The following is a 20,077-nucleotide window of genomic DNA, read 5'->3' on the forward strand; positions in this document are numbered from 1 at the left end:
CTGAAAGTGAAGGAAACGCGGTGCTAGAGAAGTGAAATGACCTGCTTGAGGTCACACATCTAGTTAACGGTCTGCAGACTCTCCGTGTGAATCTCTTTCCCCTGTGCCAGATGGTTGATAGGCAGAGAGAGAAAATCTTGAGGCACAAGAGGGCTGCTTCTTTCTCTAAGTGAGCACATCAGAAGTTTGAAATGGTCATACAGGCTTTAATTTACACAATTATATTAATTTTGACTCCCCAAATGTGATAACAACAAGATTTAAATCTAGTGATACTCTTTTACCATTTCGCTGGGCACCATTTATCATTTTATAAAGTAGGAGCTTCAGGACATTTCAGAAATTATTTTAGACAACGGGGGACTTCAGTCCTCAACTGGGACCTGCAAATGGTCCCTAGGGAACCTTTGAACATAACTCCTCAACTTGGGCTGAAATTTGGAAATAATCCTCATGTTTAGCTGTATAACTGTTCTTCTCTGGGGGGAAAGACAGGGATTTATAGTCTCCTTGTCTTCCTGTGGGAATTGTTTTGTTTTGAGTTTCAATAGATAAATGCAGTTTCCACAAATAGAGCAGAAGAGCTGAAAGGGAGAAGCAGATGATTGTCAGTGGTTAGTTCAGTCGGGAAAAGCTGGGTCAGAACCGGGTTTCATCCTCCTTTATTCCACCTTATCTACACTGTAATTCACTGAGAGTTGTGGATTATTATGAAGCTAAGAGTCCCATCATCCTGATCCAGTCCATCTGAAAATGCTGTATTAAATCCAGATCAAGCTGTGATCACCTTCCACTTGCCGAAGTTCCCTGGACATCTTTTGTGATACCTGTGTATTTTTGTATATTGAAATTTGAATGTTGAATTATTTCTTCCAAATCCAAATATGAGATTAACCCATATGTCATCTATTTACAAAACACTGTGATGCTGGTTTTTTACAGTGACTGAGACAATGCATGGCACTATTTCATGAGGGCATAATAATGCATAGCATGGTCCTAAAATACAGTGTGACGCAGTGAAATTCACAAGAACATAATCATTTCCTTTCAAAATGGCAAATGTGGTTTCATTGCTCAAGAACCCAACTTTGACTATTGTTGCCAATGGAAATGGCCTGTTGACATCAGAGCATTCGACGACCCTTATCAAGAATAGCAGCTGTTTTCCCCAGAATGGTGCATCTTTCAGTACTCAGGCTTTCTCAGGGGCTCTTTGACATGGTCTGAGCCTCTTTCTGTTTTATTTCTCATTCTCAGTCTTCTAGCATCACTGTTACTGGATTTGTGTCCCTTGAACTTTTCTTGGGCAGAGCACCGAAATCCTCACTGTGTTCCGGGAAGGCAGGCACTGCAGGACAGGCCCCTTCGCCGGGCTTACTCAGGGACATACTTTTGATTTTTGCAAGATATCAACAGTGAGTATTAAGCATCTACCACAGGACAGGGGACACTGTTCTGACCACGCATGGAAGGAGAATCTTCATGTACTCTCTCTCTTATTAAAAAAGTGCAGAAGTAAACCTCTGGTGCAGTATATTAAAACTTACATAGCACTAGGCAGTTCTGTTTAGGGTTCCTGTATTAGCATCTTTTATTTTGAAATGCGTGTCCCAAGTTTCATGGAGTTTCATTGTAGAACATATCAGGGAAAATACTCTGCCTTCCCACCCCCCTTTCAAAAAACTTTGTTGATGGTTGGAATAAGGAAGTCTAAGAAAAAAGGGAAAACTTGAGTAAAGAAGTGGATCCAGTGGGGTTATTTTATACTAAAGAGAGGGGCATGTTCTTTCTAGCATAGGTCTCAGTATCTTCATGAACAATCACTTTTTCAACTGGTAAATATATTTAGGGAGAAGTGCATTTAGATGCCATCTTTACTCATTTATTCTTCAAACTGTAATACAGCACATTTTGGGTTTTAGTATATTGCATTTTAAAACTAATGATGCATTCATTCTGGAGCAAATCTTATTTCTAAGCCCTAATTTAATAGAATTAAACTCTAAGCTGAATTGGTTTTATGAGATAAAACTCTGAAGTTGATAACTGCATTTAGGAATAGTTCAGGTATTGAGTTTCTAATTTGCTTCCTGAGCATGGAAATCCCTCAGATAATCAATACTGACTACCTTTAATTGGTAGGAAAGGCTCTTGCTGAGTTTTCTACTGCTGACGGAATTGCCTCTGCACATTGGTTGTCTGTGCCGCTCTGATTAGTCACAACTGAAGAGCTCTGGGCTTGAGTTCATTCGAAGTTGGACATTTGTTCCTGACCAGTTGACCACAGCTACATTCAGCTCTATTGAAACAGCAGTGGTCACGGAGACCTTTATTCTGTACGCCTTACAGAGTTTCTGGGTTTATTTCAGTTTTCCTTTAAGACTATAAATTTAGTCTTTACTGCAGACATTGCTGTTTTTGTTAGGTGGGGGCAGAAGGCAGGCTGGTCAAGATAAGATCAGGAAATTTCCAAAGGGTGGGGATATTTCTGAGTATGCTCTGACACCTTTAAATAGTTTTAATACCTTCCGAAAATGAAAATCCTGCTAATTGTTAAAGGTTGTAGTCACAGATGTTACAGGCATTTGGAAATGGATTTCTCCAAATCCCTTAAAATTCAGATGCTGGCTTACTTTGGTTGGTATAGGAAATACATTTTAAGTGTGAATCTAGAACACAGGCAAATGTGAATTTTTCTTTTGGAGCAGAGAGTAGCTATTCATCCCATCCTTGATCCAAATCCGCTAAGAAAGAACTTTTTTTTGTCCTTGCCAATCTGGGGGGATTTTGTTTAAAGGAATTAAATGTGAATACTGTAGAACTGCTACTATCTTACCTCAGTTTTCAGAAATAAGGCAATTTAAGATATTTACTGTTTCTATTTTCTTATTATCAAGATAATAGATGTTGGGCTTCCCTGGTGGCGCAGTGGTTGAGAGTCCGCCTGCCGATGCAGGGGACACGGGTTCGTGCCCCGGTCCGGGAGGATCCCACATGCTGCGGAGCGGCTGGGCCTGTGAGTCGTGGCCGCTGAGCCTGCGCGTCCGGAGCCTGTGCTCCGCAACGGGAGAGGCCACACCAGTGGGAGGCCCGCATACCGCAAAAAAAAAAAAAAAAAAAAGATAATAGATGTTTAGTGTAAAACATATTTTTAAAAAAACTATGGAATAGCACACAAAGTAAAAATAAAGTGTAATCTCACCACTTACACATAATCACTGCTAATGTTGAAGAATATATAGCCTTCTCTTTCTTCCCCCATGCATATGTGTGCTTTTGTCCAGGTTATGGAATCAGGATCAAAATGTACATACTTCTTTGTAAACTGCTTTTTGAATTTAATGTTATATTGGGAACATTTCTACATGTTATTAGATATACTTTTGCAACATGATTTTTTAATGGTTCCACAGTATGGATGCCCCATAATTTATTTAAGTGATTCCCTGTTATTGGGCATTTTTTTTCTTCCAAATTTCTTAGTATTATAAATAATGTCATGATAGGTAACCTTGAACATAAATCTTGTGAAACAGTTTTTAACACAATACTTTTTTATATGTATGGAAAATCTTGCTCCAAATACCCACACTTTGCAATGCTTTTGCTGTGTGTCCTCTGACTTGTTTTTCCTCTTTCCATTTCAAAAAGTCTCCATCATGATGATGCAGTGTTTTATACATTTAGGTTATCTGTGAAGTTTAGTTTAGCTCTTTAAGTTCTATGCTCTGGTAAATATTTTCTGAACTTGTTAAGTTTTCCAGAAATGACTGTGTATTTTATTCCTGTCTATTAATTTGCATTAATTTTAAGGTGTGTATGGGAAAGATGAACTACTACTTAACTCAGGAGAGCTTTGGAATTTGTTTGGAGTTTATAGCAGTGTTTTTCCTTCTCTTCTGGAAAAATCTGTGTTATCAGTAACCTTGCCAGCTGTTCCTGTGGCCGCCCACCTGCCATGCCCTGGCTGTTTGTGGCCCATGCAAGTTGGGCAGCCCCTCTGATAGTTTGGAAAGGCCCCTGAATGTGAAATCCCACCTGAAAGGCTGGGAAAGTAAATTGTGGATCTGGCACATTTCAGTGCAAGTAAATTACATTTTGTCAGCTTCATTGCCCTGAATTTCACACGCAAATGTGGGACATTGAACAACTTGGCATTGATAATAAAAAGAAAAAAAAAGGAAAAAACAAGGCTAATGCCTTATTAATGCAAACAATCTCTGATTCAAATGGCTGGAGGCAAGGAGTTGTTGCCATTTCAATGGGGACAATTGCTGGTTTTCCTTCCATTCATATTAATTTCTCAGAAAAAATTGTTATGTTTTGTTTTCCAATTTGCTCCACACTGGATTGGAAACACCAGTGCCTTCTTTGGAAAAATACTGGCTTTTGGAGGCTCGTAGAAACTAGGAGATTTGGGGTCCTTTAGTCATCCTAGGGACCCCTTGTGTTGTGATTTATGTAACAACGTACACGTCCTCTTGATTCTGCCTCTGGGCATCCTCCTTTAACTGCAGATCCTTGTGGTTTCATCTCTGTGGTCAACCTCTTAGAAAAACTCTCCCTGAAAAACCCAGATACCAGAGCAGCGTGGTAGGTATTTTATGTCCTGGACAAACAACCAGAGGTCTTAGGCTGCCTTCTAGAAATATAATAATTGGTTCTTTTTTTTTTTTTTTTTTTTTGGAAGAGTGGGATACATTTCTTTGTCTCATCAACTCCAACAAATTTGGTATTTTGCCTTTTCTTTTCTATTGGATCAGAGAAAATACCCAACTTCATAGAAACAAAAGTCAACTCCTAGTTCAATTCTATATATTCATTCTTATTACTCACCTAAAATAGGAACAAATGTATACTTTTATAGTGCTCTTTAACTTTCCATACCAGAGAGAATCTGAGATACTCAAAATTCTAGCAAGTTTATGGGTAGGTTTAACCTAATACTATCTTGTTTTGGGAGTCTGTCAGTCTGGATGGAGGAAGATATCTGTTTTATCTCCTCAAATATCTACTTTGCCTCTACTCAAAAACATATTCACAAAACATATACACAAGCAAAAGAAATTGCATTGTATGCTTTCTTTTTGTTCTGCTGAAAGGTCCTACAGTGTGTAATGTTCAGAATCAAAGATGGACTCTTTCACTGCGGTCTTGACTGAGGTGCAGAATGAAGACAAATGACCCCAAGTCTAACATATGTGACAATAGGAGATCCTCAGAGACTTGGGGAAAGTTTTCCAGTCTTATCAGCAAACTTCGTGATGTGCAAAGACCTAGTCTCAGCCAACACAATCACATGGTGATGAAACTTTGACCTTGACTTTTGAGCATCTTGCCAACATTTAAGGCCTGGTTGAGAAGGCCTGGATTTTCTATGAGAAAAGTCTGACAGGGGAGTCAGGGCTGAAAAATCAGTGATATTATAACAATGGTAATGATGATAATTTCATCACCTGGAGCAAAGAGGACATACCATCATTCATAGTCCTATTAGACCCAGTGCTACCCTTTCAATGACAAATATTTTGTAACATCCTCTTGACTTAGCCTGGCAAGAAATACATAGACATTATGGCCTGCCACTCACATAATTTTTAAAAATTGATAAAATACTCCAATAGTAATAAAAAACAAAATTGAAAGGAAACCAGTTCATAATAAAATAGGCATTGTATATGAGAATATTCAGGACAAACATACTAGGAAACATAATGAAGAAGTCAATACCTATACCTATGTGTGGATGCACCATAGGTCAGTGACAGATGCAGACTGAGAGAATGCATTGTACTGGCGACTTGGTTTCATTGAGTTGCTTTGTCATGACTTTCTGATGTGGGGAACAAATCTTGGTAGAGTTTGGACTGAAATAGCATATAGCTGTCCCTTGATTTATCCATTAGTTGCTTTCCTGGAAAATTCATTTATATTCACACTGAATGATGGTTTGTTTATCTGTGAAAGAACTTAGGTTCTAGGTCCAGATAATGATTAACAAGTTTTTACCTTGATGAATGTCCAGTGGGTGTTGGGAAGTCATGCAGGAGGTAGGCAGGATAATTCTTCATTGTGAGAGATGGTTTGGGGTCATGCTGGATGTTTAGCATCTTTGATCTGCCCACTGCATGTCAATAGAGTCTCTGCTGCCCTGTCATCATTGTGACCATCAAAACTGCCCCCACAACGTACCATATTGTGGAACCACTGTGGAAGATGGGGTGTTAGAAGGAATCAGAGAGACAAATCTGTAGATGTGAATTCCTCAATATGAACAAAAAATCCCTGGGATATCAAATTCAAGCACAAAATATATCGGTTTAGTCTGTATATCAATACATTTTGAATTCAATGGTAAAGATTCATCATCCCAAGATTTCAGGAGGAGTTCTTCCATTTTTAGCTTCTTAGCCCCCTCTGAAGGAACTTTTTGAAGGAATTAAAAAATATATGCTACATTTGAAAGCTTAACATATGCCTAGCACTGTGTTAAGCAGTATGTATATACATGGTTTTATTTAAACCCCCACCTGTAATTTTTGAAGCTGTTAAGAGAAAACAGATGCATTGGGAGGTTAGAACCGAAACAAAACTTACATGGCTAGTAAATGTCAGAATAAGATTTGGGCTCAAGTTTGTCCAAGGAAGTAACATAACAACCACCTCAACACAGGTAACTACAGAAGGGTGCAGTTACTAGATTTTCCCTCCTTCTATAAAATGCCCTCAAATATGCTTTAGGAGTGTCTGAAATGTGACCCTACCCTTGTAGAACATTTGGGCTCTTGATTCTCTTACATGCCGTGCCCCGTTGAAGGCTTTATTGTGCATCATGCTCTAGTGGTTAATTTTCCTTTCTCTGAGTTCAGTTGTATATTTTAATCTATGTTTGAGCTCTTTGTAGAAAAAAATAGTTTGTAGCCATGTTTTGACAGCAATAAGACAGACTGTAACTCAGAAGTAGAGATATTGTGGTCTTTTGTAATTGTGCTTAATTACAGTATATTTCAACAAAAGGAAAATTTAGAAGGAGGAAGAAAAATGAAGAAAGGATAAGATAATGGAGGTGGCATAGAGCTATGTGTGTTTTGCCCCAGAAGTCACCCTGGTTTGTGGGTCCCAAGTTTTGATGGAGTGATTGGCATGTCTCCATGGTAGATGCTGGTGATGATGCGCCACCAGGATCTCCTGGGATCCCTTTTACTGTTTGGATGCCCACCCTTCAGCTGCTGCTTACTCTGCAGCCTTCCCTGGAAGATCGGCCTTGGCCAGGAGCTGCTTTGCCAGGACATTCTGGGAGCTTTGTCTCTCAACTCACAGCCCTAGGTATCCTATAGTCAGTAACTGGCTTGGATTGGGGGTGACAAAAGCCTTGTTCCCTTTTCTTCAGGGCAGGAGAGACTCTGCCAGGCAGTTTATGTCTGAGAGACCCTCGTGGAATTGGACTGAAGTTAGACTTCATCCAAAACCATATTATTGCTCCTTTCTTCCCCTGCCCCCGCCTGCTACCCTTACTCTCCTTCTCCTGAGAGCTCTCACTTGATAACTCATGTGCCCATCTCAAGGTTGTTTCTGTGAAACCAGACCTGAGACAGACCCAGTTTTTAAAAGGAAACCATGTTGATTGCCAACCAAATTCTGGCAAGGCTAGTTTTAAAAAACAATGACCATTTTACTGAACATTTCTCTGTCCATAGCACTCTACAAAGCACTTTATATGTACTGTCTCTTTTGCTCACTCTATCTTTTATAGTTGGAGAAACTGGGCTTAGAATTGTTAACTAACTTGCTCAATAGCAGGCAGGTTAGTAATTGATGGAGATGGGATTTGACTTCAAACCTGTGGTCTCAGCCATGTTATTCTGCCTCCCTAGTTACTAGTCACTGAAATGGTGAGCCCTCAGCAAAGTAAGCCATGATTTCCAAGAGTCAGCATGGTTTACTAAAAATAAGTATTGCCAAATTAATCCTATTTACTATCTTTAATGAGTGTGATATTAGTGGATTAAGGGGACATCTTGGATTTTAGCAAGCATGTTGATAAAATCTCTTTGAAGAAAAGTGGAGAAATGTGGACTGACTGGTGGAGTATAGTTAGTTGAATAACCACTCTCAGCATGTTGTATTAACCAGAGAGAATTACCCTTATTTTACAACCGCTTCTAAGCTGGAGGCCCTGTTATCTTTCTAAAAATTTTACATCAATAACTTAGCTGACAACATAGAAACTATACTTTTCCGATATGCAAGCTGAGAAAGAACTAATGCGTTGGCTATCAGAGCCACTGTTCTATGAAACGTGCTGTGGGAAGCACCGTTCTAAAGTATTTACCAGTTCCTCTTTTTATCCATTAGAGATCAAATATCATTGCCATAGTTTTACAACAGCTTTGTCCTTGGGCTCAGGCCTGAACGTAGACCAGGTGTGAAAAATAAGACAGGAAATTCAAAGCTACTGCATGAGCCTGGCAGAGTCTCCCTTCTCCTGACCATCTTTGGTCCTGCATCAGACATGATCCTATCCATGTTGTTTCAGTTCTGAGATGAGGACCTATTCCAGCTGGCATTTAGGGAAATTCTGCCCCCATTGAAATAAACCTATGTCCAGACTAGATTGGATATAAGTCTATAAAAACAAAATTGGTTTACTGTTCCTCTGGGTCTTACTAATGCAGCTAATGAAAAATATTATTTATCAAATACTATATGCTAGATGCAGAAATAGGCACTTGATATACATTATCTAATTTAATATTCACAACAATCCTGCAAGGTAGCTTTCATTAATCCCATGAGACAGATGGGTAAACTGAGGACTTACAAGGCTAACTAATTTGCTGAAGGTCACTCAGTTACTGAAGGGTGGATCCAGAATTTCACTCTGACTCCAGTCACACTCTGAGCAGAATCATGTCCTCAACTCACCACCCTGATGACTCCATCAGGCCCAAGATACGCCATCAGATGCCTTCCAAGGGAACCTTTTTCCACCAAGGCTCTGAGAGGAATGTCCTTTTGACACAGATTTTGTGTGATGCTAGCATTCCTAGATCAGGGAGCAGTATCATCATAAGGACGTTTAAAGCCATAGAATCTTTGAGAAATGATTCTTAAAGAACCAAAGAAATGGGTGTGACTTATAATGGAAAAATAGAGAGAGAGAGAACTGTTTAAAAACATTTTAAAACTAAAAAAGCACCTGGCTGGAAAGTTTGAACCAAGAGGTCAGTTTACTCTCTGTTGTGGTCCAAAAACTTGTGATGGCCCATCCTTCATGGCTCAATTTTTATTTTATTTTTATTAAAAGTATATCTTTTAAAGTATCCTCCACTGGGAAGTTAGTTTTCTCTCCATGTTGAGAAACTGGAGATGGGAAGCCCAGCTTCCGCTGTAGGAATGTCACATTTTCTCATGCGCAAGTAGGTAGCAAGAGGGCGCCCAGACATTTGGCTTACTGTTGAGGAATCTGTGCTTATTCATGCATATTTACAAGGTAATTAGTTGTCCATTCATTCATTAGCGTGTTTATAGGGCCACTCGCAAAGCCTCTCAATTGCCGCTTGGAAAAGAGAGACAGCCGTGGTGGGCCTCTGGGGAACACTTGGGTTAAACAGAATCACAGCTGGATTTAGTGGAACACACTAGTCCTGAAACCAGAACTACTTTAGTAACTCAAATGTGACTTGTCAGTCACCCCCAAAATGAGGTATTGAATTGGCTCATTCATGTTTTTCCTCTAAAAGTCAGGCAGACACTCAGGAATGCTAGAAGTTTCTGTCTTTAAAGCCTTCCACATCCGGAGAGAAATTTCAGTATTGCCTTTTTAAAAAAAGGAAACTCTTATTCAAATTGAGAAATAATTTGCATATACTCAAATTTACTTTTTGGTATATGGGTCCATGAATGCTGATAAATACAGCATGGTACGGAACAATTTCTATGTGTTTTAAAAGTAAAGACCTTTTGCATTTTATCTTTTTTTCAAAATCAGTTGAATAGATCTGAAGTAGACATGCCGTACGGACTTCATGAAGTGGGAAAATACGCTGTTTTTAGAGAGAAAGGTCTGTTGCAGGAAGGTTTTGCTTCATGACAACACAGGTGGTTGCAGGAATCACTTCGGGGAAATCCTGATGGAGCCAGCACGCCTCAGTGGAACTCTGCATCTTCAGAAGCGTAGACACAGTTCTGCGGACTCAGAATTGATTTAGGGCAAGTTATCTAGTTTTTCAAAGTGTTTTTTAAAAATCTATAATATGAGGATAATGTTTCCTGCTAATGTGAGTGAATATCATTCCTGTGACCCCCTGAATAGCTGGGTGTGAGCCTCTGTGTAGTTAAAACAAGCTCCCTAAGCACTTGAGGCTGGACCCACCATGGAGGAAGATGTTCCTCACACAAGCTGCTTTGTATTCCCAACAAGCCCCTTCTGGATATCAAAGGGAGGCAGTTTGTAGAATCTGTGTTTTTGAAAATCTGTCCCTACATTAGACCTGAGAGAAAAATGTCTAGCTCTTCAAATCATCTTTGCACTTTCAAGTCCCCTCTGAATCTTTGTTTTTCCCAGTTCCAGGTCCTCCACGAACACGCTTCCTGTGGTCGCGTGCATGTTTCAATATTTAGTTCCTTCAGTCAATTCAAAATGACTTCAAACTCATCTCCTTCAGGAAACCTCTACCCAAACTAACCTCTTGGAAGAGTAGTTATCATTGTAGAGCTGCTTATAAAAAAGAGGAGATCCTACCACCTCCCACTCTTCAGTTCCTGTTTTCTGTTCCAGCAGCCTTTTTCTTACTTTCCCATTGTCCGTGCAGAGGCAGCATGGTGTGGGGTTAAGTGCTCCATTTTTCGAGTTGGACTGCTATCTGTCTATCCTTTCATCCATCCATGTATCATCACTATTATCATTTATCTATCTGTTTACCTATCAATCCTATATCAATCATCTATCTAGTTCTTTATCCATTCATCCGTACCTTTGAGTATATTATCTATCCTTTCAGAGTCTCAGTTTCCTCATCTGTAAATGGGGTTAATAATAATGCTTCATAGGGCTGTTATAAGGATTAAATGATGCAATGTATATATAGCATTTAGAATCGTTCCTGTTACATAGTATTAGCCATAGTATTACATAGTATTATTTCGATAGTATAATGTTAGCCTTCAATGTCTTCATTATTTTCACGACCTCCTTTTCTCCTTTCTTCTCCCATATTCCATTCACAGAAGCGGGGCCATCCTTTCTCATTTGTGACTTTCCTCAAACCCTACCTTCATTCAACTCTAAGTATTGATAATAAAACAGCTGTTCTGTTCAGCCCTCTTCCTCACACTCACTTCATCATCAGGCCTGATGCGAATACGTTTCACCACATTTTACAGCTCTTTTTTTTTTTTATTTGGGGTTTGTTTGCTCCCCCCCCCCTTTTTTTTTAACTACTGAGGTTTCAAGTGGCCACCAGTTCAGTTTCTGCATTCTCACAGGTGTCCATTCTTCTTGAACATGTGTTCAGAAGTATGGTTCTGAGTGCCCAGGTAATATTAGGTCACAGTCATTGAAGGGCTTGGGGGTTATGGAGCCAGGGTGGGCAATCTGCCGCTGCCACCTAATTTTGTATGGCCTGTTAACTAAGGATGGTTTATACTTTTTTAAATGGTCAAAAAAAACTCAAAAGAAAAATATTTCACAACAGGTGAAAATTATGTAAAATTCAAATTTCAGTGTCCATAAAGTTTTATTGGACATGGCCACGCCCATTCATTTACAAATTGCTTGTGGCTGCTGTCACGCTACAGTGGTGAAGTTGAGTAGTTGTGACAGAGACAGAATGGCCTGAAAAGCCTAAAATATTTACTGTCTGGCTCTTTATAGAAAATGTTTGCTGACTACTGACTGACTTGAAGTCTTGTTCTAAGTAAACCACTGATGAGAAAAGAGGGTATCCTGATGTGAGAAGTAGGGGATTGAAAGCAGGTTATTTCAGGGGGAATTGTCATTGAGTAGCTGTCGTCCTGCCTTTTCAGTATTTCCTATTCCTTGTCTGGTGCATTTAACATATTTGATGGGGTGTGTGTGTTAAGTCAGTTTGCATAAAACTTCCGTGTCAAGTCAATTTCCTGATTCTCTGCCTGGCGGTAAAACCAGACACTGTCATCTTTGAGTACTGGGTTTCACAGGACACAATCCCTTTCCTCAGTGGCGAAAGCTTTGTTTCTTTGTGAACTATGGTAGCTTTTCTTGAATTTCTTTTATCGATGTTCAAAACCCGGTCTTTTGTCACGAATATCTTCACATGTTTCAGAACAGCGAGAAACTTCAGGCTTTTCAGCCATGCACGCAGGAGCGCCTGCATTGTCTTTCTATTGGGGTGATTGACTTATTCTTTAAATAAAACCTCAGCCTTTGTTCTCAGATCCCCACTAACTGCCATATTCAAATTGTTTGTTCTTGTCTAAAATAACTTCAGTTTCTGCTAGTTATTCTGTAGTCTGGCAAACAATTAAGCACAATGTTTACCATGCAGATTGACACCTATTCTGGAAAAATTCTCCAAAAACAAAGAAAGAAATCTAAATAACAAAATGGGGAAGAATGAAATCAGGAAGTTTTTTATTTTTTACATACTGTATTCCTGAAAACTTGTCCAAGAGTTATGCAGTGGATTCCTGTGTTGTAAAGTGGGGGTTCCATTTGTGGAGAATTTTTTTTAAAACGTCACAAAGGGCCAGTGCTGATTTGAGCAGATTGTGCCTTCCTTGGGTCATGAGAGCTGGGGCATGAGAGGCGGCACTGGGTAGGGAGGTGACAGTTCATGCTGGATTTTAGGGAAATCGAGCCAGGCATCTCCCCTGCTGTGGCTGATGATTACGTGGCCCCTAACCTGCAACCTCTACATATGGATGTGTTAGACCCCATGAATAGAAGTAGGGGCAAAGGTGTTGGGGTTTTTTTCCCCTCGTAATTCTCCTACCATATTACTAGTGGTACGGAGCCTTGTCTATCCCCCTCCGGTGTGTGCACTCATATAGCTGTCACCTGATGGCTTCCCAAAGGGAGAATCATGATGAGGTAGGAGGGGACAGATTTGAGACAAGTAAGGGACACAGGCTGGAGACTGCACCCACCAGCGAAAAAGCCAGACTCTTAAGTGTCTGGCTTCTGGCCATGCATCATCTTGTTGCAGCAGCAGTTTTTGGAGCCTAAGGTTAGAGGGATGCTTTCTTCACCCTAAGGTCCTGTGCAGGCACTGGTAGCTCTCCAAGGACCTACCCTCCCTCATCTACCTTTTTTTTCTTGGTGACAGCAGGCAGTGCCATTATGTACAAAAAGTGCCAAATTACAAAAAGTCCATGAAGCTGGATTGCAAAATTACACACTATATACTGATCTGCAAAGAAAATGTAGTTTTTTAATGTTTCGTAAGAGATCTACTCTTCCCTAGTAGCCCCCATGCTGCTGAGTATCAAGTAAAAATAAAATTTGGTCTGATTTGATAATTTAAACAGCTTCTTAGGTAAAGGTCTCTTTTGGGTAAAGGTTTAGTCTCTCAGATTTCTTCCTCTGCTTCTGTTGTTCTCCAAGAGAGCCCTTAGGTGGATGGTGGAGGGATCTCAACTCATGGTGAGGGGAAATCTGGGACTTATGCATGTGGGTCCCTGTACTGCCTGCTGGACCCTCCTGTGGCTGTGTCCGTGTTCTGAATCTGCCTGGTTTTGAACTTCTGGCACTGGTGCTAAAGTTGACAGCTCTGAAAGCATGGTACCTTCTCTCTCAGCTCGGTCATACCAGGAATCCTTCCAGCTGACTCAGCTTCTCCTAAGCCCTAACCCTGCCTGTCTCCCCTGCAGCCCATGGCTCTCATGATCACCCAGTCTGCTGTGAGCATCCCTTCCCTTACAAGTCCATCAGCTATCTTCTGGGACCTTCCACAGGGCACCCAGCAACTAACACATACTTGCCTTTGACGTAGAATCTGAAGGGGTTGTTAGAAAGCTAAACTCTCCCTATCTTCCTGTACCACTCATTTAACTCTGCCCTGGACACTCTAGGTTGGTATGGGGTGGAAAGAGTCAACCTCTGATATGGTCTTGGCTTCTGAGTGCCTAATGGGAAGGAAGCCCTTTCTCTTCTTTGTTTTTTCCCTTTAATGTATTTCACGTGCCTCCACCCATCCAGGACTCCAGCCTGGAGAATGGAGTCATATACATTTTTTCCCACCTGCTTTCATGTTGCTTGACCTAGTATCCTACCAGTTCCCCTAGGCTGGAAGGGATAAGCTTTCTCTTTGTTCTTCCTGTTTGATTGGAATATTTCCCTTCATCTAGCCTCTTCCTTCCCAAGTTGGTACTCCCTTCCCCCTTCCCACACCCCATCCCCCACCCCTTGGAGCTGGAGGAGTGAAATGGCTGCCAAGAGACCTAATTTATGGGGAAGAAGAATGGAAATCACATCGGTTTACTATTTTCAATATATTGTCTAGGTTTTACTGCAATTTATGGTGTGAAAGGCAGTTTAGAGGTACGTTGTATAATGTGGGACAGTTCAGGGTATATGGAAATTGACACAGAATGGTTGAGAACCACATCATTCTGTACCCTGTAGGTTCATTAGGTGCTGAAGATGCAAAATACTTCTGTTTTTGAATGTGCTGTAGAGCCTAATACACTCTGGAATACAGGGAACATTAAATTCTTCATTGTCAGATGATGATACTAGAAGGTTCCTATAGCAAAAGAAATTGTTGCTGTTGTTGAGGAAAAGCCAGCCAATTCTTGGGGTTTAGGCCAGGAAAAATCACATTTTGTATCTAAGTGAAATTGGATTGGAATGAATACTCAGGTCACCCTTAAAGGTAAAATAGTCATAACTTGCAGCCAAAGAACATATGTGGGCTATTGGAGGGGCAGCTCCACTGCCTTTCTTTCTGTGGTGGTAGTGGGGGCTTTAGGGATGGGGGAAGGGTGCCTTTTAGAAGCAAGAGGACATGAGGGGACTCTTGTCTCCTCTTTGATTTTCTCCTCCTTGCTGGGTCCCTTCTTCCTCCCTTCCCACTTCCTGCCATTTCCATCCCTACCCTTCAGTGTCCTACTAGTAACCTTGTTGTAGCACTAAGGTTATACATTCTCTCTTTCTCATTCTTCAGCATGCATTGAGTGTCTGCTGTGTGCCAGATACTGGGTTGGGTGGTGGAGAAGCAAAGATTAAGCCGCTGTTCAACCTAAGTGCTTGGACAAGAGAACTGACTTATGAGAGATGGGAAGATGGGATTTGAGGGAGTTGTTGAACGTGGGAGGAAGATGTCTTTGGGGGTGGTGGTGCTGGAAGGTCTATTGATATGGGAAATGGGGAAGAGAAGGGATGGGGAAATTTTTGTTAGCAAAATAAGCAGGAAGTGCCAACCATCTCTCTCAAAGGTTGATTTAGACCATGCTTCCCAAGGTTAGGGTTAGGGTGATAGGAATGTCTGGAATTATGAAACCACTTACCATATGAGAGTGGAGGCAGCATGTCTCCTTGGGACTAGCCCACTGTGAGAGGTTAGTAAAGTGCATGGGTGCTTACGGGCCATTTGAGCGCTGCGGATGTGTACTTCCTCTTTTCCTTGACTCAGAGAAGTGAAGAGAGATTTAATCTTGCAAATGTGTTATGATGGACTCAAGACAGTGTCACAAGGACAGACATTAAAAATGTCCTTGAACATTTTATTCCATTCAACTGTACATATGTATTCCATTCAACTGAAATTTTACCAAGACTATTTACTTTTTTCATTTATAGTGATTTTTTCGGTAACGACATGCAAGAATATACTTGTGCCCCCTGAAAGGTTCTGAAAATGTACCCAAAATACTCCAAAGCAAACTTTTAGTTCATTGTCCATGTACACCTGACTTTTTTCTGTTTTTGTAAAATGATGCCAATATACCTTACACCAGTCAGCTTAGCACAGGGAACTACAGTTATCTGCCAGTGTTAGTAGTGATTGTCTGTTAGTAAGAGATGTCCCCCATGACTTTGTCTTTTTTTTTTTTAACATCTTTATTGGAGTATAATTGCTTTATAATGGTGTGTTAGTTTATGCTTTATAAGAAAGTGAATTAGGGCTTCCCTGGTGGCACACTGGTTAAGAATCTGCCTGCCAATGCAGGGGACACGGGTTCGAGCCCTGGTCCGGGAAAATCCCACATGCCGCGGAGCAACTAAGCCCGTGTGCCACAGCTACTGAGCCTGCGCTCTAGAGCCCGCGAGCCACAACTACCGAAGCCTGCGCACCTAGAGCCCGTGCTCCGCAATAAGAGGAGCCACCGCAACGAGAAGCCCTCGAACTGCAACGAAGAGTAGCCCCTGCTGGCCACAACTAGAGAAAGCCCGCACACAGCAACAAAGACCCAACACAGCCAAAAATAAATAAAATTAATTATTAAAAAAAAAAAGAAAGTGAATTAGCTATACATATACGTATATCCCATATCTCTTCCCTCTTGTGTCTCCCTCCCACCCTCCCTATCCGACCCCTCTAAGTGGTAACAAAGCACTGAGCTAATCTCCCTGTGCTATGCGGCCGCTTCCCACTAACTATCGATTTTACATTTGGTAGTATGTATAAGTCCATGCCATTCTCTCACTTCGTCCCAGCTTACCCTTCCCCCCAACCACGTCCTCAAGTCCATACTCTATGTCTGCGTCTTTATTCCTGTCCTACCCATAGGTTCTTCAGAACCATTTCTTTTCTTTAATTCCATATATATGTGTTAGCATACGGTATTTGTGTTTTTTTTCTGACTTACTTCACTCTGTATGACAGACTCTAGGTCCATCCACCTCATTACAAATAACGCAATTTCATTTCTTTTTATGGCTGAGTAATATTCCATTGTATATATGTGCCACATCTTCATTATCCATTCATTTGTCTATGGACACTTACGTTACTTCCATGTCCTGGCTATTGTAAATAGAGCTGCAATGCGCATTTTGGTACATGACTCTTTTTGAATTATGGTTTTCTCAGGATATATGCCCATTAATGGGATTTCAGGGTCATATGGTAGTTCTATTTTTAGTTTTTTAAGGAACCTCCATACTGTTCTCCACAGTGGCTGTATCAATTTACATTCCCACCAACAGTGCAAGAGGGTTCCATTTCTCCACACCCTCTATAGTATTTATTGTTGTAGATTTTTTGATGATGGCCATTCTGACTGGTGTGAGGTGATACCTCGTTGTAGTTTTGATTTGCATTTCTCTAATGATTAATTATGTTGAGTGTCCTTTCATGTGTTTGTTGGCAATCTGTATATCTTCTGTGGAGAGATGTCTATTTAGGTTTTCTGCCCATTTTTGGATTGGGTTGTTTGTTTTTTTGATATTGAGCTGCATGAGCTGCTTGTAAATTTTGGAGATTAATCCTTTGTCAGTTGCTTCATTTGCAAATATTTTCTCCCATTCTGAGGGTTGTCTTTTCATCTTGTTTATGGTTTCCTTTGTTGTGCAAAAGCTTTTAAGGTTCATTAGGTCCCATTTGTTTATTTTTGCTTTTATTTCCATTTCTCTAGGAGGTGGATCAAAAAGGATCTTGCTGTGATTTATGTCATAGAGTGTTCTGCCTATGTTTTCCTCTAAGAGTTTGCTAGTGTCTGGCCTTACATTTATGTCTTTAATCCATTTTGAGTTTATTTTTGTGTATGGTGTTAGGGAGTGTTCTAATTTCATTCTTTTATATGTAACTGTCCAGTTTTGCCATCACCACTTATTGAAGAGGCTGTCTTTTCTCCATTGTATATTCTTGCCTCCTTTATCAAAGATAAGGTGACCATATGTGCGTGGGTTTGTCTTTGGACTTTCTGTCCTGTTCCATTGATCTACATTTCTGTTTTTGTGCCAGTACCATACTGTCTTGATTACTATAGCTTTGTAGTATAGTCTGAAGTCAGGGAGCCTGATTCCTCTAGCTCCATCTGTCTGTCTCAAGATTACTTTGGGTATTCAGGGTCTTTACAAATTGTGAAATTTTTTGCTCTAGTTCTGTGAAAAATGCTGGTGGCAGTTTGATAGAGATTGCCCTGAATCTGTAGATTGCTTTGGGTAGCATAGTCATTTTCACAATGTTGATTCTTCCAGTCCAAGAACATGGTATATCTCTCCGTTTGTATCATCTTTAATTTCTTTCATCAGCGTCTTATAGTGTTCTGCATACAGGTCTTTTGTCTCCTTAGGTATGTTTATTCCCAGATATTTTATTCTTTTTGTTGCAGTGGTAAATGGGAGTGTTTCCTTAATTTCTCTTTCAGATTTTTCATCATTAGTGTATAGGAATGCAAGAGATTTCTGTGCATTAATTTTGTATCCTGCTACTTTACCAAATTCATTGACTAGCTCTAGAAGTTTTCTGGTAGCATCTTTGGGATTCTCTATGTATAGTATAATGTCATCTGCAAACAGTGACAGCTTTACTTCTTCTTTTCTGATTTGGATTCCTTTTATTTCTTTTTCTTCTCTGTTTCCTGGGCAACCTTGTCTTGTTCCTGATCTTAGTGGAAATGGTTTCAGTTTTTCACCACTGAGGATGACGTTGGCTGTGGGTTTGTCATATATGACCTTTATTATGTTGAAGAAAGTTCCTTCTATGTCTACTTTCTGGAAGGTTTTTATCACGAATGGGTGTTGAATTTTGTCACAAGCTTTTTCTGCATCTATTGAGATGATCATATGGTTTTTATTCTTCAATTTGTTAATATGGTGTATCACATTGATTGATTTCCATATATTGAAGAATCCTTGCATTCCTGGGATAAACCCCACTTGATCATGGTGTATGATACTTTTAATGTGCTGTTGGATTCTGTTTGCTAGTATTTTGTTGAGGATTTTTGTATCTATGTTCATCAGTGATATTGGCTGGCAGTTTTCTTTCTTTGTGACATCTTTGTCTGGTTTTTGTATCAGGGTGATGGTGGCCTCGTAGAATGAGTTTGGGAGTGTTCCTCCCTCTGCTAAATTTAGGAAGAGTTTGAGAAGGTTCGGTGTTAGATCTTCTGTAAATATTTGATAGAATTCACCTGTGAAGCCATCTGGTACTGGGCTTTTGTTTGTTGGAAGATTTTTAATCACAGTTTCAATTTCAGTGCTTGTGATTGGCCTGTTTATATTTTCTCTTTCTTTCTCGTTCAGTCTCAGGAGGTTTTGCTTTTCTAAGTATTTGTCCATTTCTTCCAGGTTGTCCATTTTATTGGCATATAGTTGCTTGTAGTAATCTCTCATGATGCTTTGTATTTCTGCTCTGTCAGTTGTTACTTCTCCTTTTTTATTTCTAATTCTTTTGATTTGAGTCTTCTCCCTTTTTTTCTTGATGAGTCTGGCTAATGGTTTATCAATCAATTTTGTTTATCTTCTCAAAAAAACAGCTTTTAGGTTTATTGATATTTGCTATTGTTTCCTTCAATTGTTTTTCATTTATTTCTGATCTGATCTTTATAATTTCTTTCCTTCTGCTAACTTTGGGGTTTTTTTGTTCTTCTTTCTCTAATTTCTTTAGATGTAAGTTTAGGTTGTTTATTTGAGATGTTTATTGTTTCTTAAGGTAGGATTGTATTGCTATAAACTTCCCTCTTAGAACCACTTTTGCTGCATCCCATAGGTTTTTGGTCATCATGTTTTCATTGTCATTTGTTTCTAGGTATTTTTTTATTTCCACTTTGATTTCTTCAGGGATCTCTTGGTTATTCAGTAGTGTATTGTTCAGCCTCCATGTGTTTGCAGTTTTTACAGATTTTTTCCTGAAATTGATATCTAGTCGCATAACGTTGTGGTTCAAAAACATACTTGATATGATTTCAATTTTCTTAAATTTACCAAGGCTTGATTTGTGACCCAGGATATGATCTATCCTGGAGAATGTTCCATGAGCACTTGAGAAGGACGTGTATTCTGTTGTTTTTGGATGGAATGTCCTATAAATATCAATTAAGTCCATCTTGTTTAATGTATCATTTAAAGCTTGTGTTTCCTTATGTATTTTCATTTTTTATGGTCTGTCCATTGGTGAAAGTGGGGTGTTAAAGTCCCCTACTA

The sequence above is a fragment of the Mesoplodon densirostris genome, chromosome 19 (genome assembly GCF_025265405.1).
Source record: "Mesoplodon densirostris isolate mMesDen1 chromosome 19, mMesDen1 primary haplotype, whole genome shotgun sequence".
Classification (NCBI taxonomy): Eukaryota; Metazoa; Chordata; class Mammalia; order Artiodactyla; family Ziphiidae; genus Mesoplodon; species Mesoplodon densirostris.